The sequence below is a fragment of the Crocodylus porosus genome, unplaced genomic scaffold, assembly GCF_001723895.1.
Source record: "Crocodylus porosus isolate Cpor-Errol unplaced genomic scaffold, CroPor_comp1, whole genome shotgun sequence".
Taxonomy (NCBI): Eukaryota; Metazoa; Chordata; order Crocodylia; family Crocodylidae; genus Crocodylus; species Crocodylus porosus.
Window position 1 is genome coordinate 10,878,565 of NW_017728910.1, and position 19,556 is coordinate 10,898,120.

At 39.7% G+C, this 19,556-nt stretch overlaps 2 long non-coding RNA genes across 4 annotated transcripts in view; both read left to right on the forward strand.

Annotated features, from left to right (window-relative positions):
- The first annotated feature begins 256 nt into the window (after positions 1 to 256).
- LOC109308400 lies at positions 257 to 9,420 on the forward strand. The gene is made up of 4 exons (XR_002100603.1): positions 257 to 682; positions 3,529 to 3,654; positions 3,752 to 3,844; positions 9,262 to 9,420. It is a non-coding gene; the product is annotated as an uncharacterized LOC109308400 (long non-coding RNA).
- A 1,318-nt stretch (positions 9,421 to 10,738) lies between these two features.
- Positions 10,739 to 19,556, forward strand: part of LOC109308401 — a 33,486-nt gene continuing 24,668 nt past the window's right edge. For 2 of the 3 annotated variants that reach the window (XR_002100604.1, XR_002100605.1), the window contains exon 1: positions 10,739 to 18,365. This is a non-coding gene — a long non-coding RNA (uncharacterized LOC109308401). The remainder of the gene's footprint in view (positions 18,366 to 19,556) is intronic. The other variant, XR_002100606.1, reaches the window with a different exon arrangement.

Consider the following 19,556-nt stretch of genomic DNA (forward strand, 5'->3'; position numbering starts at 1 on the left):
TACTAAACATTGACATGTTCATAAACTTTCCCGCTAATGCATTTATTCCTTGCTACTGTTAGAGACAAATACTGAATTAGATGGCCTCACCTGGTATGGCACATCTTATGTAATCTTCTCTCTGCCCCTCCATTTCCTGTCTAGAAAGTGGGGTCAACAGCATTTCAGGGTTGCTCTGAGGATAACTATATAGGAAATGTTGAATCCTCAGATATCAGGATAATGGTGGTCCTATGACTGGTAAGATATAGGTCTGTTTAGCTGCAAAGTTCTGTGTGGATAAAAATATGAATATGAACCCGGACCCAAATTTTGCAGCTGGTTCACTCTGTACCAAACACAGTTCCCTATGTTCCAACCTTGCCTGCAGCAAAAGCAGACCCTGATTTTAACAAGTTTGCTATTTATAATGAAATGCATAAATATTTAAAAATCATAAATAGCGTATGTTTTTCTGTGATATTTCTAACCTTATTATTGGGGTTTTTTCAGAAATTTTAAATGACAGCACCATGAAAATAGAAGGCAGGACCAGACCAGAAAGCTCTTACCATCAACAGTAATTTGTGCAGGCCTGTGGGACTCAGGAAACTTCTGAGTTTAGAAAAGCAGTTGCAGTACCTAAACAAGGTTATGGAATGGAGCTTCAAAAAGTCACATAAAGTAAGAAGATATAAATATCGTAAGTGATAACAGGTTTCTTAATTAAAGTTAAGATAAAGAAGTGGATTTTGCTTGTGTTTTAACTGTACTTAGTAAGTGTTAAGGTGCGTGTGTAACACCACCCTTCCATGGTTCTATACTGATTGAATTCACGATTTGTCTTCTTTGTTTACCAGGAGACCATACCGTGCCTGAAGTTACACATGCATCATATTAAATCTGTGGAATGTTAAGTGGCGTTAAAGTTAGAAAGTGCTGTGAGTTGTTACATTTAAAGGTTAATACCATTTCGTGCCTACGCAGCTTTGACTTGCCACTAGGGCTAGGGCCAGAAATCATACATAAACTAGTATAAGTGATCAGAAACCAGCTCAAAACTGTAACATAACATAACATAACAACATAACATGTTCAGTGCACATAAACTGTTTTCAAAATGGCCAAAACCAGTTTAAGGTGAACCTGGATGGCTGTAGTATCAGACTTAACTGATTTTGGTTAAATTGGTTTAATGAAATTCTGTCGCAGATCCCCTCCAGATTCAAGTTAACTCATGATTTCCCAGCATCCCAGGATGCTTTATACCTACCCTGCAACCCCCACCATAGGATGGGTGGGCTAGCCTTGGCCCAAGATGTCTGTCCCAGCCAGGTAGGGAAACATGTTTTAGCACCCCCCGGCTTTTGACCCGGGCCACTGCAGCCATGTGTCTCATTTCTGGAATCAAAAATGAATGTCTGTTCACTTGCTTGTTGTTTCAGTCTATACAGTTTAGATTAACCTGCAGAGATTGAATCAATTCAGCCTCAGGTATTTTGATTGTCTGTATTTAGCCTAGAGGGCTAAGAAGTAGGGACATAGCTATGAGCCAGGATACCTGGGATCTATCCCTGCTGTGGCAGAGGGGGTGAAAAGTCTGGGAGCTTTGCATGCTGGGATGCTAGAAACCTACAAAGTTCTCATTTTATCTCCATGAGGCAGACTGAAGTTACCTTAGCACAACCTAAGTAGCATGGTCAAAGTAACCCTTGTCTGAAGTGGCCTAACACTGAAACTCTCAGAGGGGACTTAACATGAATTAATGAGCTTTAACATGTGGACACTCGTCTTTCAAGTGTCTTTAGTATGGTTCAAGTATCAAGTGTAACTACGGCCTAAGAAACATAAAGACATGTAATAACTTTATAATTACTTTAGAATACATTGCAATTATGTTACTTAACTATGTTATGACTGCCAGATTTTTTTTTTAAGGATAAACAAACATTAAGTTTACATCTTTGTGTTTTTGAGGGTTTTATCTTATGCTGCTGAGCAATTGTGAAGAAAAAGAACAACTTATTCTTTTAAAGAAAAAAGCTGAAGTGTTTTGGAGCACTGGAGAGAAATTAAGGCATTTATGAACTTATCCATTTAAACACCATTATTCCCTGTGATAACAAGTAGCAGAGATGCTAATACACTGTCAAATATTTCCCAAGGTTCGCAGTTCAGGGACACATTGCTTTTGCAAGTTGTCTGAAAGATTAATTTGGTATGTTTGAGAAAATGGGCGTGGGAAAAATTGCTTTCCTGCAACTGTTACCATATGGGCAACCCCTACTGACATTGGCTTCAGCGTTTTTCAATGAATATTTTCACACGTGTAAGAATTACACAAGTGGGAACAAGGGATGTGTACTTGGGGAAAAAGGAAATGAGAGAGAGAGGGACGGAAACAATTGCATAATATTTCTCACATATAATTTATTACCATTATAAGTTCAAAATAGACTACATGCAAACTCAACACTATCTGACAGAGGCATAACAAAAGGAGTTGGTGTCCTGGGCAAACCCTGCAGGACAGCAAAGGGTTGTGGTTCCAAGGGGAGGGTGCACACTGGTCCCGAGAGCAAAAGACAGGTCCCACTGCTGAAAGCAGGGAGGGGTTGGTCTTACCCTTGCTGCAAACTGCTAAATAGTCCCCGGGGGGGTTTCTGATGCATGCCATGCCGGTCCTGGCTGCTGGTCCGAAAGCAGCAGCAGCCTGAGACTGTTTTGAAGTTCCCTGACAAAGGTCAGTTGTGGGGCTGCTCTTGCTGCCAGGGCACAGACTTTGCAGAGGGGGGGTTGATTCTCCTAACTACACTCACATCCAAAATTACACTACAGCTGTCTAAGGCTGCTGGATAATAGAAGCACAGTGTAGGGCACTTTAGCCATGAACAGCTTTGAGAAACACTCTCTTGAGAGGACATTGAGAGATCCTATAGAGCAGGCAAGTTCAGATGTGCACTTAAAAAGGTATACTGTGGTGTGTTGGAGCAGATATTCTCTTAACAATAGATCTCTCTTCACAAGAGATTTCTTTACAAGGGAAAACTTGGAACATTGTCTCTTTGTCCCTGTAAATCTTTTCTGCTGTAGCTTATCACACACATCATGATACCAATGCAGCCACCACAGCTCTGGGTGCTCTCCTCCTAAGGCTTTCTTGGGCCACAGTAGTGCCACGGATACCATCTTTTATATACATCCCCTGCTCATTTTCAAGCTGGTATGCGACACACTAGAAGGGATAATTGAGGTTTGTGCTGTCTTCCCTAATTAGTCCTTTGGGGTTTGATCTAGTAGTCTGAGCACACGCCTAAGAGCTCTCAAATACAGAGTTCTAATACATAGCAGCTCCAGGACTGCATGCCTCTGTAACCACATGTGACTCATTTCCCTCTCTGCCTCAGTTTCCCCATCTGTAAAACAGAGATAATACTTCCATGCTTCACTGTAGATTAAACCATTAAAGCTTGCACAGTGCTTTGACGATGGCAAAGCTCTCTATAAATGCTAACCTTTATTATTATCTGATTCTTTTTGTCTTCCCAGCTACCACTGCACCTTAAAGCTGTATCATTCCATTCTGAGAGGGAAACCAGTAGGCCAAACTCATAAAAATCAGAGATGGTTTGTGAAAATGAGTTATAAAGATCCCGAGAGCCATAAATATTAAAGGTATTGAATAAAAAATCCCCAGGACTTTAATCAAGGCACAAATGAAATATATATGTTTTTAATCTGACATTATTTTTAATCTCTTTTTAAATCCTAGCCCTTAATGAGGGATAATACTGGATTGAAGAGGACCAACGAGATTTATTGATACAAACTCAGAGAGATCACTGTAAATCAGGACAGTGGTGAAGTATGCCACTGCTGGCTTATGTTCTTTTCCTGCAAAAAGACAGGGATGAATGAATGAGTGTCTGAATGAATGACTGAATAGATGAATGAATGCATAATCAAATACATTAAAATACGTTGCCAACTTGTGGGGCTCACAGAGCAAAGGAACCCTTCAGGACCGTGCTATTAAAAAGAGTCAACAATGTCCCCACTTTTAATATAAATTAGAATCCTCTTTGCCCAATTCCTCTGGGTGTTTAATTTCAACTGAAGGTCTAAAAGGAGTTTTGCATTTGGAAAGACTGCAGGATCTGACCTACTGTGCTATCAAATGTACAGTACTTTATAACATGATAATAAAGACACTGTCCTTCCTCCTCCTCACTCCAGATGATCTGAATGCCTCTTTTCTGAACCAGAACATTTTGTTCATTAAAAGTTGTATTATCTTCAGGGCAGCTTCAGACAGGCTGGTGAAACAACAAATACAAGCGGCCCTAAGCTGGAGTATGAGTGTGGTAGGATGGTGCCCCATTAGGGACAGCTTTTGCTGCTAGTGTGATGTTTATTGTACAGGCCTCGGTACCGTATGGTATGGCTTTCCAGCTGCTGTGAGCTAACTGAAAGCTTGGTGGTAAAAATAGCTTATGCCTCTTGGGAAATCAGGATGTCTTCGTCTTCCCATTTATCGCTAGCCTGAAGCACACCGAAGGTTCCCTTTTTTTCAGTCTAACAGGATCTCATGCCTGTACCTGATACATATGCTAGCTTTGGGCATATTTCCTGGGCTGTCTCCCTGGCTCCTCTCCTTCCTCCATAGGTCTGACCCTAGCATGACAGAGCAGTTTGCAGCAAATAGGGCAGAGAATCTGAACAGTGAAGTCCTACTAAACAACTTTGCAGAGGCCTCAGATGTATTCAGACCAGGCATTGTTTCCTTTTACATACTATAAATGCATTACCCCTAGGAGTAACTAGGAATAATGGGTACAAACTAGTGGAGAGTAGATTCAGGTTAGACATTAGGAAGAAATTTTTCACAGTAAGGGTAGCCAGAATCTGGAACGGGCTGCCAAGGGAGATGGTCCTATCACCTAACTTGGAGGTCTTCACAAGAAGGCTTGATAGACACTCGGCTGGAGTTGTCTGACCTCAGTCCTCTTTACTGCCTGGGATAAGGGGTCAAACACAATGATACTTCGGGGTCCTTTCCGACTCTACAACCTATGAAGCTATGAATTACAGAGATTTTTAATGGAAGACCATAAAACACTTACAAATGTGATTTATTACATTAGTCCTTTTAAAAAAAAAGTGAGAGAGATCATCTCTATTGCACAGGCATTCGTTTGCAATAGATGTAAATCAGTAAAATGTTGTGATGTATTAAAGTATGTGTCAGGAGACATTATCTCATATCATATCAAGTTAATTCTTACTTGAAAGGGAATAACTTTTCAACACCACAAGGGCACTTAACATGTACTAAACTGCTTGAACATGCATTTGCTTGCATTTTAACTTCACTTTGTCATTGTTAAGTTGACTACGGGTGCAGGCAGAAGTGACATTTTTTGTGAGACTTGGCACTTAAAAGCACTCTGCAGCCATGTCATAACACATGTGCACAGCTACAGAGCATTTTTAAAATATCAGTTCATGCAAAAAATGTAAACTGTGTTAAATCAGATAGTAAATGAAAGCACTCTAAATTAGCATGCCTTTGGGAACTTGCATACAGTTCCCTATGAAGGTTATGTGTCATGCCTCTGGTCTGCCACAGGGAGGAGGTAGATAATCTCCTCCCTGTGGGTCCAGATGGCAGGTGGGGTAGGGAAAGCAGCTGGGTAGCATTTAGGGGTGGGGGAGAAGGCCCTTAGTGCCCCAAGCTCCCAGTGGGGAGGGGACACAGTGTCTCAAGCGGCCCTCACACTGCCCTCCCCCCCCAAACTGAGGAATGAGTCCTGGCTAGCTCTTTGCAGCCAGCTGGCAGGCAGGGAAGGGGGAGCAGCTTGCAGTGATTGGGCTGGCTGGCTTCCACAACAGGCTACAGTGCCCCCTGCCTCCTGGCCTCAGCCAGTACATGGAGGAACCTAGCCCCCACCATCAAACACTGAACTTCTGTTAGTTGCAGTGAAGCTGTGACTTTAAGCGCTTTGTGTAAATGCAAAAAGTTACGGCATAATCAAGGTGCCCTTCTGTAAGCACCCCGTTTGAGACTACCCTGAGACACAGTTAGTAGTGGAGATGAGAACTGAAACTAGGAGTTCTGACTTTCCACATCACAGCATGGGACTAATTCTCCTGTTACTGTTATAAAAGAGGAAGAACTCCACTGAAGAAGATGAAAAAAGAACTAGACCCTATGGGCCAAACTTTCTCTTAGCACCAATGAATGCAGTGGAATTTGGTCCTGTACCGCTCGGTTTTTATCTATGCTTTCTTAACTCAGTCCTGCACATTTTTTTTCATTTGTCCTCCTTTATATTCTGCAACAGTGAGTGTTTTTATTATTATCAAACTTCATTTTAAAAGACAGACAACCAGAGCTTCTGACCTGGTAAATTTTCAAAATAATTTTGCAACGGTGCTCTACATACGTATATGTGCTATCGGAAAATATATTATTCTGATTTGACCATTGTCCTACACTGATAAATCAATACATCTGCATGGATCCTATTGAAAGATTGGGCAGATATTTGGAAATACACATTGTTACATTAAAATTAGAAGACAACCTAACACAATTGTGCTATCCACAGCTGAGGAAGGATCAAGGTATACTGGGATTTCAAATCTTATTTTCAGACACTGTAGTTCAAGGGGTTTAGGAAATTTAGAAACACACCAAATGCCCTTTTGCTTGATACTACCTATGGAAATGCCTTTCTGCTTTCTCAACTTTTTTTTCATTTTCAAAGAAAACAAGGTGCACCGAAGTCAGGTTTTTCTGAAAACCATCTCCTTAGGAACTGCCTGATCCTGATCAAAGGCTACCGACACACCCATTTTATTCTCCTGGAGTCAAGCCCCTGCCCTGCACTGCTACCTTGCATCGTAGGGAACACCTGAATGTGCAGTGTGTGGTGCCACAGACGGGTATGCAGCACCATATATCGCACGACTGTGCTCGTCTGGACACAGCCAGAGATTTCAAGTCAGAATCCATAGTGTCAAAACCATTCTGACCTGCTGTGATCTTTCAGAGTTCTTTGCAAAATAATTGCTCTATTATTTCTCTGCTGGGGAAATTTCTCATTCCTATGAGTGAAAGCAGTAGCATTAGCAAGTTGCTTTAAATATGTCTTTAAACAACCTGTTTGGGACCAGCTGGCTAAGCTCAGTCCTTCTCGAGCAGTGGGAAATCACACGAGTTGCATTGTCTGTTGTGATTAAAAAGGGGTTAGTTTTTTAATTAATATAATATAGTTCTTTTTCCATTTTGTTTAAGAAACTTATTTCCAGCCATACGATTTTTATGAACTGTATGAAATAAATTAGTTTTTCAAATGGGGTGAGTTGCAGAAAAGGTACAGAGACTCTCAACTTTGAGTCCCAAAAGTTGAACTTTGAGTCCAAAAAGTTGAGGATAACTGGACTGGTACTATATTTTCTTGATATATCAATTCCTATCTCCTTTTAGGAATACATATTTTGCTGCCTAGTTATTACTGCTATAATTCAGATTCAATTTTAGAGGTATTTTTCTCTATTTTTAATCATGCTAGTGGGTAGCTGTATTACTTACTGTCATGCCTTTTCATTAGACTGTGCTAGCTTTTTTCATGCGTTTCCACCTGCATTTCTGGTGAGTCATGTTTTGTTCTGTTAATGCACAAACAGTTCCCTCTAGGAAAAGAATACAAAGGAAAGAGAGTTTGTGAAACAAAAATGGAAAAAATAAATATTGTGGAATGTATTGGAGATCGACGTTTAGGAAACCACAGTGTACTCTGTTGGTTTCCAGGCTACACATCTTATATAACTGTTTCCAGCAAACTGTTGAAAGCAGGTGTTTATTCTGAAAGTGCAGCAATGTTTTTCTGTCATGTTGCATTAAGTCTCTTATGACGCATCATGTTATGTTACACCACATCATGTTAGTACATATGGTGAAGAAGCCAAAGCAGAATAACTTGATGTGACAGACAACATTTAGTAAAAATATTCACTTATTTGGCTCAGATACGTGCTATCAGTTTGAATCAGGCATATTGTCCATATAAAGCTGACAGATGGAGGTGAATGGTTAAGTGTCTATGGTTCAATGAGCAACTGCACCCAATGAAAATTTGGAAATTTCTTGGATGTGTCTGGTATTCGTTCTACTGTTGCATATCTTTGATTCTATTTTTTTTCTACCAGCTTAACCCTTCTTGAACTTTTCCCTTTCTTTGGTATTTGAAGTGATCTGATCACGTACATTTTACTAGGTTGACATTACCTGAATTCCTAAAAGGGTTGGAGACTACCGTTTTATCTCTTCTCTAGAATATATATATTACACAGCACTGACTGGTCTACCAACTTCATATGCAAGTTTTAAGGATGCTGTAGAAGTGTGCTTTAATCATAAGTCTGCCAGATTCTAAACAAAAACTCTTTATTTTGATAGAATTGCCATCGGTGGTTTTTTATATGAGTGAAGTTATTGTGAGCTACACAAAAAGAGCACTTGGGAGCTGTGTGTTTATATATTCAGAAGCACTATTTTAAGCAACAACAAGTTTAGCCTTCTAGGCACTTATATTTTAAAGAGTAAAAAAGGGTTTTTTGCTGGACTAAAAGATATATTGAAACTTTTTTATTGCTATTGAGGTTTTTTGGAGGTATTTTATAATACTTAAAAAAAAAAAGACTAGGAGTGAATTGAGGGCTCATGCAAATGAGGGGGTAAGAGAGCTTGCTTTGGTGAAATGTAGTATAGGTAGGTACTGTGCAGGTCTTGTCACAACAGTCAAAACATTTGAGCTCTATTCTGGAAGATGTTTGCTAGCTCAAGACTAGGCATCTCAAGCGTAAATGCCAACTGTACCAAATTATGCAATAGCTTTACAATGTGGACATCATGCTCATTAACATATGGACTCCAGCAATGTTTTTAACTCAGGTCTGCAAGCTAGTAGACTAATCCACTAAAGAGCCTAATTACTGATTTTAGTGATAATACTAGGTGCAAGGAAAAGTTAAACGTTTCAGATTTAGATACAAAAATATGAGTCACTTCAGGTGCGTCAAAAAACAAACACACAACCCCATAAGAACACCAACATATTTTTTTCCAGCAAATGCAAAGACCAGCTTCACTGCATAGTATGCATTTGTTCAAATCAGTCCATCTACCAACAAGGATAGAATGGTTCTTGCCCTCCAAGAGCTGAAATCCTGCCTCAAGTAAGGCCATAGGATTAGAGTATATTTGTATTTTCACAGGATCGGAATCAGAGTGCTCTGTGGCTAAGATTCAGCCTGTGGAGGGCACAGAGAGAGGAAAAAAGAGTCCAACAGCAAGAAGGGCTGGCTATCCAACTACAAAATAGTTGTACAGAATTGAAGACTATCCTATCAAGGAGCTGAGAGAATGAAAGCAGGCGTGCCAAGCTGCATGGTACAATCGAATATTTATATGTAATTTCCTTCTGTGCTTGTACTGTTTTTCTCATTTGGGTTTTAGTGATCAATAGATAAATGCAACTATAAAGGGCAGAATGAGATCAAATCATACCGAAAATGGCCAGGATTCAAAACGTGTTTTAATGCTAATTTTTAATTCTTTTTTTAGGATTAATTATATTTTTGTTGTAGTAGTTCTGAGCAGACCCAGTCATGGGCCATGACCCCAGTATGGTAAGTTCTGTACAGCTGTAGAACAGACAGCTAGTCCCCTCCCACAAAAGAGCTTTAAGGCTAACTAGCAATGATTTTTGGTTGCTAACCTGATATACCTTAAAAGGGCCAGATTTTCAAACAAAGAGCACTTCAGATTTTCTGAAAATAATGGCTCTCTCTCAAGGTGGACATCCAAAAAAAGTAATACATAATCTCTTGTACCTTTTGAAAATCTTGGCCTATCACTGTAGCAATGCTGTCAGAGACAATATATACTCTCTGAAACTGGAGAGGATATCAGTGACCATGCAGTCAGTCTATACTGTTGTTCCTGAGTGATGCCTAATCGTGGGCAGTGAGCTGGGAGCCTCATTCTGAAAGGTGCTGAGAATCCTCTACTCAGACATTAAGTCCTTAATTTACTGCTGCTGCCTTTAGCATTTAGGTGTGCACCTAAACTATATGTTAAAATAAAGGGTAAAGAGAAATACAAAGGCAGAGGACTTTAGGGACATCACAGAAGTTACTTAAAGCTGTTTTGATGATTGGAAAAGTTTGACTTAACATCTACGTCTTGGGCTGTTTATTTGTGCCTGATATGAATGGACATGAGGTTTTTTGGCAAAGAAATCAACCTGGAAATCTGACAAGCAGGTTTTTTCCTGAGATGTGTGGTACCTCCTGATTTCAATCAGGTCAGAAATACTGAGAAGAAAAATATTTCATATAATAATACACATTTCTTCTCCTAATCCTAGCTCGAGATGCATAAGCAGTATGAAAAAAGCTGAAGCAAAGGAAGAGGAATTCATTGCAATTTGCTGAATCTCCAAAATAGTTTAAAGTAAAAAATCATAGATTCTTAGGTTCATAGATGGTTAGGGGCTGGAAGGGACTTCACAAGGTCATTAAGTCCAGCCCATCCTGCACTAGGCAGGAAAGACAAGTGGGGTCCGGTGACCCCAGCAAGGTGACTGTCCAGTCTCCTCTTGAAGATTTCCGGTGTAGGTGATTGCACCACCTCTGGAGGGAGCCTGTTCCACAGTCTGGACACCTCGATTTGCTAGAATAGAGCCTGAAGCGGTCTTTCAGGAGTTTGAGGCCATTACTCCTGTTTTTCCCCAAGGGTATCATGGTGAACAGTTGTGCACCAAGCTCCTGATATAGTGGTAAGCTGCTACCAGGTCCCTCCTTAGCCTTCTCTTTTCCAGGCTGAAGAGGCCCAAGTCCCTTAGCCTCTTCTCATACGGTCTGCCTTGCAAGTCTTTGATCATAAGTTTTGAATAATGATTTGAGTTCATTCCTATTGCACATTCATACAGAAGCTACACTTTGAATACTTCATTAAGAAGACCTTTATTGGATGCTGACAGGTTCTTAGACATACAGTCCTACTGCCCCAAATTCAGTCAGACTCAGAAAGAGCATCTATTTTACCAAAAAAGGATGTTTTTTCCTGGTTCCTATGCTTTGGTTTCTAATTGAGATAAAAGAGGAAGTGGTGGACACATTACAGAAATAATTGAAAGATGTTGTTTATTTTCATAGGCTTAAATTTCATAGGGATAAACAGCTTTATTCTCTACTGAGTGGTCAAGGTGGGTAATGGAAAAGTGTTCAAGGAAAAGAAGAGAGGAGGGAGAGATGGGGTAGAAGCAGAGATATAACTAGCAATGTTGGTGCCCTGGAAAGAGATGCTACTGAATGCCACAAAGGAAGGTAGGGTTTGGGGGTGGGAGGGACCAAGTACCAGTGGGGGATGCGGAGCACTGGGGGGGATGCTGTTGACATCTCTCGAACCAGTGTCCAGTGTCATGCCTGCCCTGTTATGCTGCTGGGGAAGAAGGGAGATGAAAAGGAAATATACATCTCTTCTTTTTCTTCCTGCCTTACTCTTTCCCTCATTAAGCCTCCATACCTACAGGGATATGTTTTTTTGCTTTCTAAATCAGTGAGGCATATAGCTGTTTGGTCTTGATGTGCCATTTGCAGTGTTTGCCCAGATGCATACAATAAAATAAGTAATAAATAGTAATGATAGCACTAATCATTAAATGGTGAGGTATATAAACACACAATAAACTGAAGGATTACTTTGGCTTCATAATATGCCGCATGTTTTCCCTTTAATCCTCTCCCCTCTCCTTTACAAAGCATCATTAGTAACTGACAAAGAACAGGCTGCCTGCTCCAGCAGGGATGTCCTCATTTCTCCTCGGATCAGGTCAGCACTGAAAAACCACTCTTTTCCAGCCAATGATACTAATGTGATCCCCTATCAGGGGATTCCCAACTGTCTGACAGAAATCAGGTATCATCACAACTGTCACATTCTCCTTTCTTCTTTCTTTCCGTGCTTCATACCCTGTCGGAGCAGCCCCTGGCTTTGAAAGCAAAGGGCTGAAGATGCATATCAGTTTTGTGCACGCTAACATGACAAGATGTTTACACTGATGTTTGCACCATTGTAATGTGCATGCGCACGTGCATGGCCATGAAAACATACTTCACTCCACAACCAGTGAGACAAAATCTGTAAGGAGCAAATGAGCAGAAAAACGTTATAAACAGCAATAGGACAATGCAGGTCAAATGAAGCCTAACATACATAACTATAATCGATTTATATTTGGTTTGAGGAATTTATTCATTCCAGCCACATTGACTTGGCAAACAAAGCTGGTAGCAAGTTCGCATAGATCTGTAAATGCCAAGCAAAATTACAACTGGCGCTTCCAAAAATTGTTTTGAATAAAACTGCTCAGAGTTGCCAGTCTGATATTGCTCACTGGTCCTGATAAACCATCAGAGTCTACTTTACAGAGAAGAGTCTTTTGTAAATGTGTTCGTGGATAGACCATCTGTATCATTACCAGAGCAAGAGCTCTGTTCAAGATAAGGGGGTTCTAGAGCCCGTTAGGGATTAGCAGCTCAGTATGTTATGGAGATTTTGCATGGTGAGACTCTGTTGCAACCTGGCCCTGATGAGGATGGCCCAGAGGTGTGCCTAATGCTTCTCACCACAGAGGAACAGGGCTAACATGGGGGCAGGCACTTTCATTCTCTAAAGAACTTCCAGGCATCATTCTAGAGAGGCCCAGAATAGTTCAAGGTGTCTCAGCTCCCTTTTCAAAAGCTAGTGTCAACAAATAGTCTCAGTTTTGTGACTCATAAGTGACTAAGACACTTTAGAAAATTATGTATGTGCTTTTGAAAATGTTACCCTACAAATTTAAGCGATCAGAAAATATTAGGGAGGACAATAGCAACAAGAAAAGGGGATAAAGGAAGGAGTACACCACATAAAGGAGGATTTTTTAGGTGATATAGCTTACACTAATTTAATAATTGCTTAGAGGGTCATGGCCTTCTTGCTTCCTAGAGGTTATGAGCTTTCCCTCTGCACAAACACAGAGTATTTCCCAAGCATATTCTGGTTGTCTCCTATATACAGATATAACACTAGGTTCTCAGGTCATTTTCCTGCAACCTCACTTCCCTCTTATCGTTCTGCCTACAACTAGCCTCAAGTCTGGTTTGTAACTGAGCACTTAACGAAGTATCAAAATGTATATGCCCTCCCCTCATTATCCTCAGTTACATCACTCACTACAATTGCTTGTGTGAAAATATTTTTGCTTCTCTGTGTTTGCAGTTATAGTGCACCTCACTGCCCGCTGTATTAAAGTTAGCCCTCTTCCCCCAGCCTCCCCGTATGAATATTTTGCCAAATGATCCCGAGTGGAAAGATTATCTTCTCTTCTTAGTCACTTGATTGAAAATAACCAAAAATAATTAAATAATTAATCCAGAGTGTAGCTTGCTTAGTGTTTTATTTTAACATTTTCTGTAGCTTTTTCCTATTTTAGGAACAAAGCAGGCATAATTGGACATGTTGTTCTCAAGCAGCAAACACCTCTGTGAAGAGAATTGAAGGAAACACATTTCTTTGATTAGAATATTTTTCTCATTAACTGAATGTTCCAAATAAAGCAAAAATATTTGATGCATAGAGCCTCTGGCTACATCAGGTTAACACCGGCATGCTCTCACACTTTACTTCATGTTTACCAATCAATCAAAAACACATTTGCGGGTAAAAAAGGGCACGTCTTTAATCATGAAAGGACAGTTTTTTGACAGCAAACAATTAGGATATCCCTGAATTAAACCAAATGTGGATCTCAGTTGTGAAAGTTAATACTCAAGGTTCTGGAGAGGATAAATGTACCAAGATGCTGACTAGAGAGAGCGAGAAAGAGTGTGGGCATTGACAAAGGGTCAAATTATAATGAGTTGGAAGGGGTGAGAATTTAATGTGGAGCAGATGACACATGCTCAGTGTCCATCTGCCCATTCTTGCCCCATGGTAAGTGAAGGTTAAACTGGAGCAATTTAGCTGTTTTGTTCAGGGGTAAACTGCTTTAGGTTCAGATAGTTACCATGCACCATCCGCTCTGAGATAAGCTTTTAGCCTCGAATTACTTGTTGTATCTGATGGTTTGTCCATAGTCTATGTCTCTGAAAGTTATTCTGAGTTTTAAGTTACAGTATAATGCCTCATTCTGTCAAGCTTGAGATCATGATATTATGTCTGTCTTCAACACCTGTATCTTCAACTAAAGTCAAGTAACTTTGAGAAGAGGACCATGAAGTAGAAGTTAGGGATAGGTGGTCAGTGATTTTTTAGTTTGGGGGCCAAAGTCCGTTTGCTAGCCACCATGCTATAAAGAGGCCCCTAATTCCTTCTGGTCACCGAAAATGACTTTGTCTTTGTCCTTCTGAACAAGGCCATTATGCCATTACTAAATTACAGTTCAGAAATTGTATCTGTATGTTTCTAATGTAGACTTTGATTCCTCTCCTCCCAAAAACAGTCCTTTGTGTCTACAGTGGTGATAGCTTTTCCTAGTGGACGAAGGGAACCTGTACATACACTGTTCGGAATTAAAAAGTTGATAACATTTGTTCACAACCCTTTTGATATTTTCTTGAGACCTGCTTTTGGGTCAGGACCCATGGCTTGAGATACAGTGGGCTAGAGGCTAGGCTCCTCTAGTTTGTGTCTGGGTTGCAGTGAGGCAGAGATAAAGGGGACAAGTATTGACTTGATATGGCTTCCTCCTCTCTGCTGTGCTGAGCAGATCTTAGAGAATTGGACCCCTTCTTTTGGATGCCAGTGAGGTCAATAGTAATACTTCTGCAGGGCCAGATTTCACCCTCAGTCTCTTGCAGAAACCACTTGTATGGAAAGATGCATGCGTTGCGTGTAGAGATACCACCTATTTCATGGCCTGACACACAAACATAAGTGAGACTACTTTGAATTCAAGGCATCATAACCTCAATTAAAACTGTTTTAAAATCTTTTTATTCAACCTACAGGCCAATGGGGGAGTAGGAGTCATAAGAAGGAAACTAGTTCCCTTGTTAAAAATTAATTCCCTAGACTAAAAATATAATCCAGTGAGGCCTAAAGTGTAGAACAATGCCAAAAGCAATGCAAAATTTGCATTTTGTTCATTTTTCGAAGTTTTTTCCATGCCCTTGCTCTCTGTATGCTTGTTAAACAAATGCACTGATAGAATCCTCACCTTGTAAAATCGTCTACGTTCTTTTCCCAAAACAGCTGAAAGGGAACTAATCACAATCATGGATGCTGCTTGTACAGCTTCAGTCACACAAAACTGTTGTTAGCATGGATTTAACTGTATTGTGGGCAGAGCCCTATGTATCATCATCTTACAGATTATTTTCAAACTTACAACTGAAGAGCTTTATATTTCAGCTCCATTTCAAAGATTAGATGTTCCTTTATGAAACAGGGACATCGGGAGACCTCCGTTCAGTTGTCACTCTCTCTTTTTCTCTCACATGCTGGCAGCAGAGGCCAGTAAAGTGATGTAGATGCTGTGCTCCACTGCAGTGAAAGGGGAACCAGAGCATCACATCACTTCGCAACTTTTTCTGCAGGTTGTTAGGAGACCAAACAGCAAATTAGCAGACCCAGGGAGTTCTGTAATTTTTGACCTCAGGACAGCTGTGTTTTGTTAACAGTTTGCATACATCACTGAATTCATTGGCTTAATGCTGTACTGTGTTTTGGATAAACCCATGTGTTACCAAGGGCCTGAAAGCCTTAGTCGTGTAAGTAATATTATATGCCTAAGTGGAATAATCTCACCAATTCATATGAATAAAGATTACTTATGTGAGTAAAAATTGCAAGTGTTAATGGAGTCTATTTTCCTTTCAGTACTTGTATTTAAATCTCAGTTGTGCTAATGGGAGCTGTAAGTATATATCAAGGGGAGAATGAATTCCCGTGTTGAAATGCAAGGAGTACTAATTTTAAGATTTGTTACTGTATCTAGCTTGTGCTATAATGGTGAATTTATACACTTGAGTCACTTCTTTTACTGTTTATGAATCTTCCGGGAAGAGATCATAAATTTTACAAATTTGTTCCTTGTTCAAAATGTAACAATGACTATTTTATATGGACACAGTTCAGTCAGGGAATTGTTTGTGAGCTTTTTGTTATGACTTCTTTTAGTAACCAGAAATTGAAGAACTGCTATAGTAAGTACCTTAGTCCACATATCATAGACGTTCATTAACCTGAATTGGCCCCATAACTTCAGGTTTATGATACAGTAAATTCATTGAGTAGAGATGCAACAGTGTAAAACTGAAGCAGTGTAGTTACGGATCTGGCTGGGAAGTGTCCCACTGTACATACCAGAAACCATAGGTGTACTAATTGGGTTCACTGAATTTGCGAGTCCCCATACTAGTAGTCATTTGATTCATCAGCCATGAAATTCAATGGGTTTAATAGCAATATTTGCGAAGTCCATGTTTAATATTTCTAAAACAAGAAAATTGGTGGGGCTGCGTCTCAAAAATAATGGATACTTTGACAGAAAACCACCAACTTGAAACTGCATGAAATCTTTGTATTATGGTCATAAGTGTGTTCCTGAAGTTCAGAAGTTCTTCCTGTTAAAGAGATGGATAGGGAGGGATACATTAACTTTCCGTAAATAAAATCTGATAATTGATACAATGGCAGCTGTGGCTTAATGCTATGAATGGCATCATGATCAAAAGCAAAGGGAAGCGCCACTGTTTCACAAGTGGGCACGCAACACTTCAGAGATAGAAATGGCCCTCTGGGACACTTAACATAACCTTATCTGCATAGTTGTGTCATAATTGTTTGACTAGGTTTTAGGAAGAGTCACTTGACACACAGGCCAAACGCACGATAAACTATAATTGTTGCCTCTGACATGACTGCCTGTTAGTCCAGGACATTGTATCCGTCCTTTATTCACACAATAATTGTACAATATTTAGTTGCTTATTTTGAGTGGCTTCTTAGCATGGAAAGAACCAGGGTCATTATCTGGCATGCTGATCTCTACAGAGACCAGGTTGAGGGATGAACACAATGGCTGCATGACACTTCCATTGCACATACAAAATCTGTGATGTTCTCTACTCCTACATAAACTGTTGGAATCAACAGTTAGCTTACATATGCTTGAAAAAAGTGAAAAAAAAGGGCTAGTGAATGCTCGTGCAGTATAATTCCAATTAGAAGTGTTTATGAATAATTTTCCTTATTATTTGTTGAGCAGTAGCATGCAGTACACTCTGCCTTGTGCCACTCTGGCTCCAGGAAACAATATGAAACATGAGGAGAAAAAAAAAAAAGGATGACTTATTTACAACCTTGACTTCCTTTGGAATTAAGCCCTGCATTTCTCTGGTATTCTGTAACATTTAACTGGTAATTATGCTTATTTAATTGATTTTTGTTTATCTAACACTTCAATAAGATCAAAACAAAAAAGCCATCGGAACGCAAAGTGCATGCTGCGATTTCAAATTGTAAATGTCATTTTTAAGCTTTTATTACCAAAATGTAGTATTTTGTACCATTTCATTAAAAATGTATCTGGCTATGCTCCAATACTATTTAACTATAAACAGGAAGAGCCTTGGAGGACAAGTAATCATGCTTAAATGACATAAAGATCAGTAAAATAATGTTCCAAAAGCCTTGCAAAATTAGACATTGCAAGAGAGTGTTCTTTTTTTGCCAGATGGAGAAATGTGCTGAAATGGTAGCTGTGTGTGGGAAGGGAGACTGTTTGTACAATCTTTTCATCATACTAGAGTCATATAGTATGCATAAGCATAATGTGGGCTTGTCAAAATGGTACCTCACACCTTATTTTTATCAAATGTGCTTGTGTTCATGATATCTCCCACTCTGCAGTGTACTAGTGAAGCTTATGCAGAATCTGAGCCTGGGAATTCCCTGCAATATTTCCTTAGACTTGTCAACTAGATTTATTCATAGATGAGAACAAATGAGCGTGTCAGCATAAGTTATCATGGTAATTTGTGAAACTGTTAATGAGATATTTTCAGAGCTCATAAAAAGGAAGAACTGTGTCATTAAATTACTGCACAATAATTTTATTTTGATACAGGGAGAGCGCCAATATTTTATCAAAAATGACACCCTGATGCATCAGTGAACTGAAGATGTGTGGTTAAATATTGAAATGAAAGAACATCTAACAGCTCTCTTTGAACTTAGTGCTTACTCATGCAAATGTGGAAAAGAAAAAAAAAAGTGTTAATTGCAAGGAAGCGTGAAATGACCACAAAGAGAATCTGCATGTCTCAAGGTAATATACTTGCTTGTTTGAAGAATTTTACAAAGTTGGCTTCTATAGCATTTGTAGACACATGTGGATAGGAAATGTAATAACCATGATGAGAGACAAAAAAGTAATAATCATTTAAGAAACTTAATTTTTAGCTTAGAATAAATATTTGCTGGGGAGGGGGTTCTCAAGGGCAGATAACACAGCATGGGAGGGATTTTTAAATGCTCGCAGCCTTTGCCTAACTGCTTTTACTGATTCCAGTGCAAGTGTTGACACTGTGAGACCAAGGTAAAGTCAACAGCAAGTTCCTCTGGTGGCCTGTTTCTTTAAATGTCACAATTTCAGCGTTCTGTTACAGTACTGCTCAGCCTTCTGGTCCAGCTCAGTGATGTGGGGCCAGACCCTGGGCTGAATGTGACTTCACACATCTGGATTGGAGCCCGTGTGGCCTTGCTACCTCCTCTTCTCCTCCCCCCACCCTGCCCCAGCTTGGATCAGGCACCCCCACATGCTGGGATTGGGCCCCAGAGCCCTGTGCTAGCACAGTTTGGTGCAGCATCCTGGAATTGGGCCCCTGGGCTCCAAACTGCCTCTACTCAAGGAGACATCTGATAAAATAAACTAGACATATGAAGAACTTGACGCTATGGAGAATACTAGTAGGGTCAGTAGAGTTAGCTTATACTATATTTCCAAGCCATACAACTGACCAAAGATTATCTGTTGTCTTTTCATTATCCAGGGCCTTTCCCTCAACCAGCATTCACTAGGAGATATTTTATTATGAACAAAGAAAAGCCACTTAATTCCATTAAGCCTTTATGTACTGCATAAAAAGACAGCTACTGAACTTCCATTACAACATAACCATTTTGTGTTTTATGTGATATTTAATACATAATCATAATGACTCCATGGCATCAGAAAGATATGTATATTGTATACGACATTTAATTCTAGTGTTTAACTTGATTTGCATAACTACTAACTTATATTAATTTTTACATATTCTTAATAGATCCACACTAAAGTGGGAATAGAAACTAGGGCTGTGGGAGTTGGTAATGCCAGAATATAGCTTTTCATGTCTTATTTAGCAGTCCAGATTCTGTTAATATCATTAATGACCAAGAACCTGATAGCTGATGGCTGTTCTATAGCTTATCTGTCATGAACTGCTGATTTTAATCCAGTTTCTTGCAGTCTGAT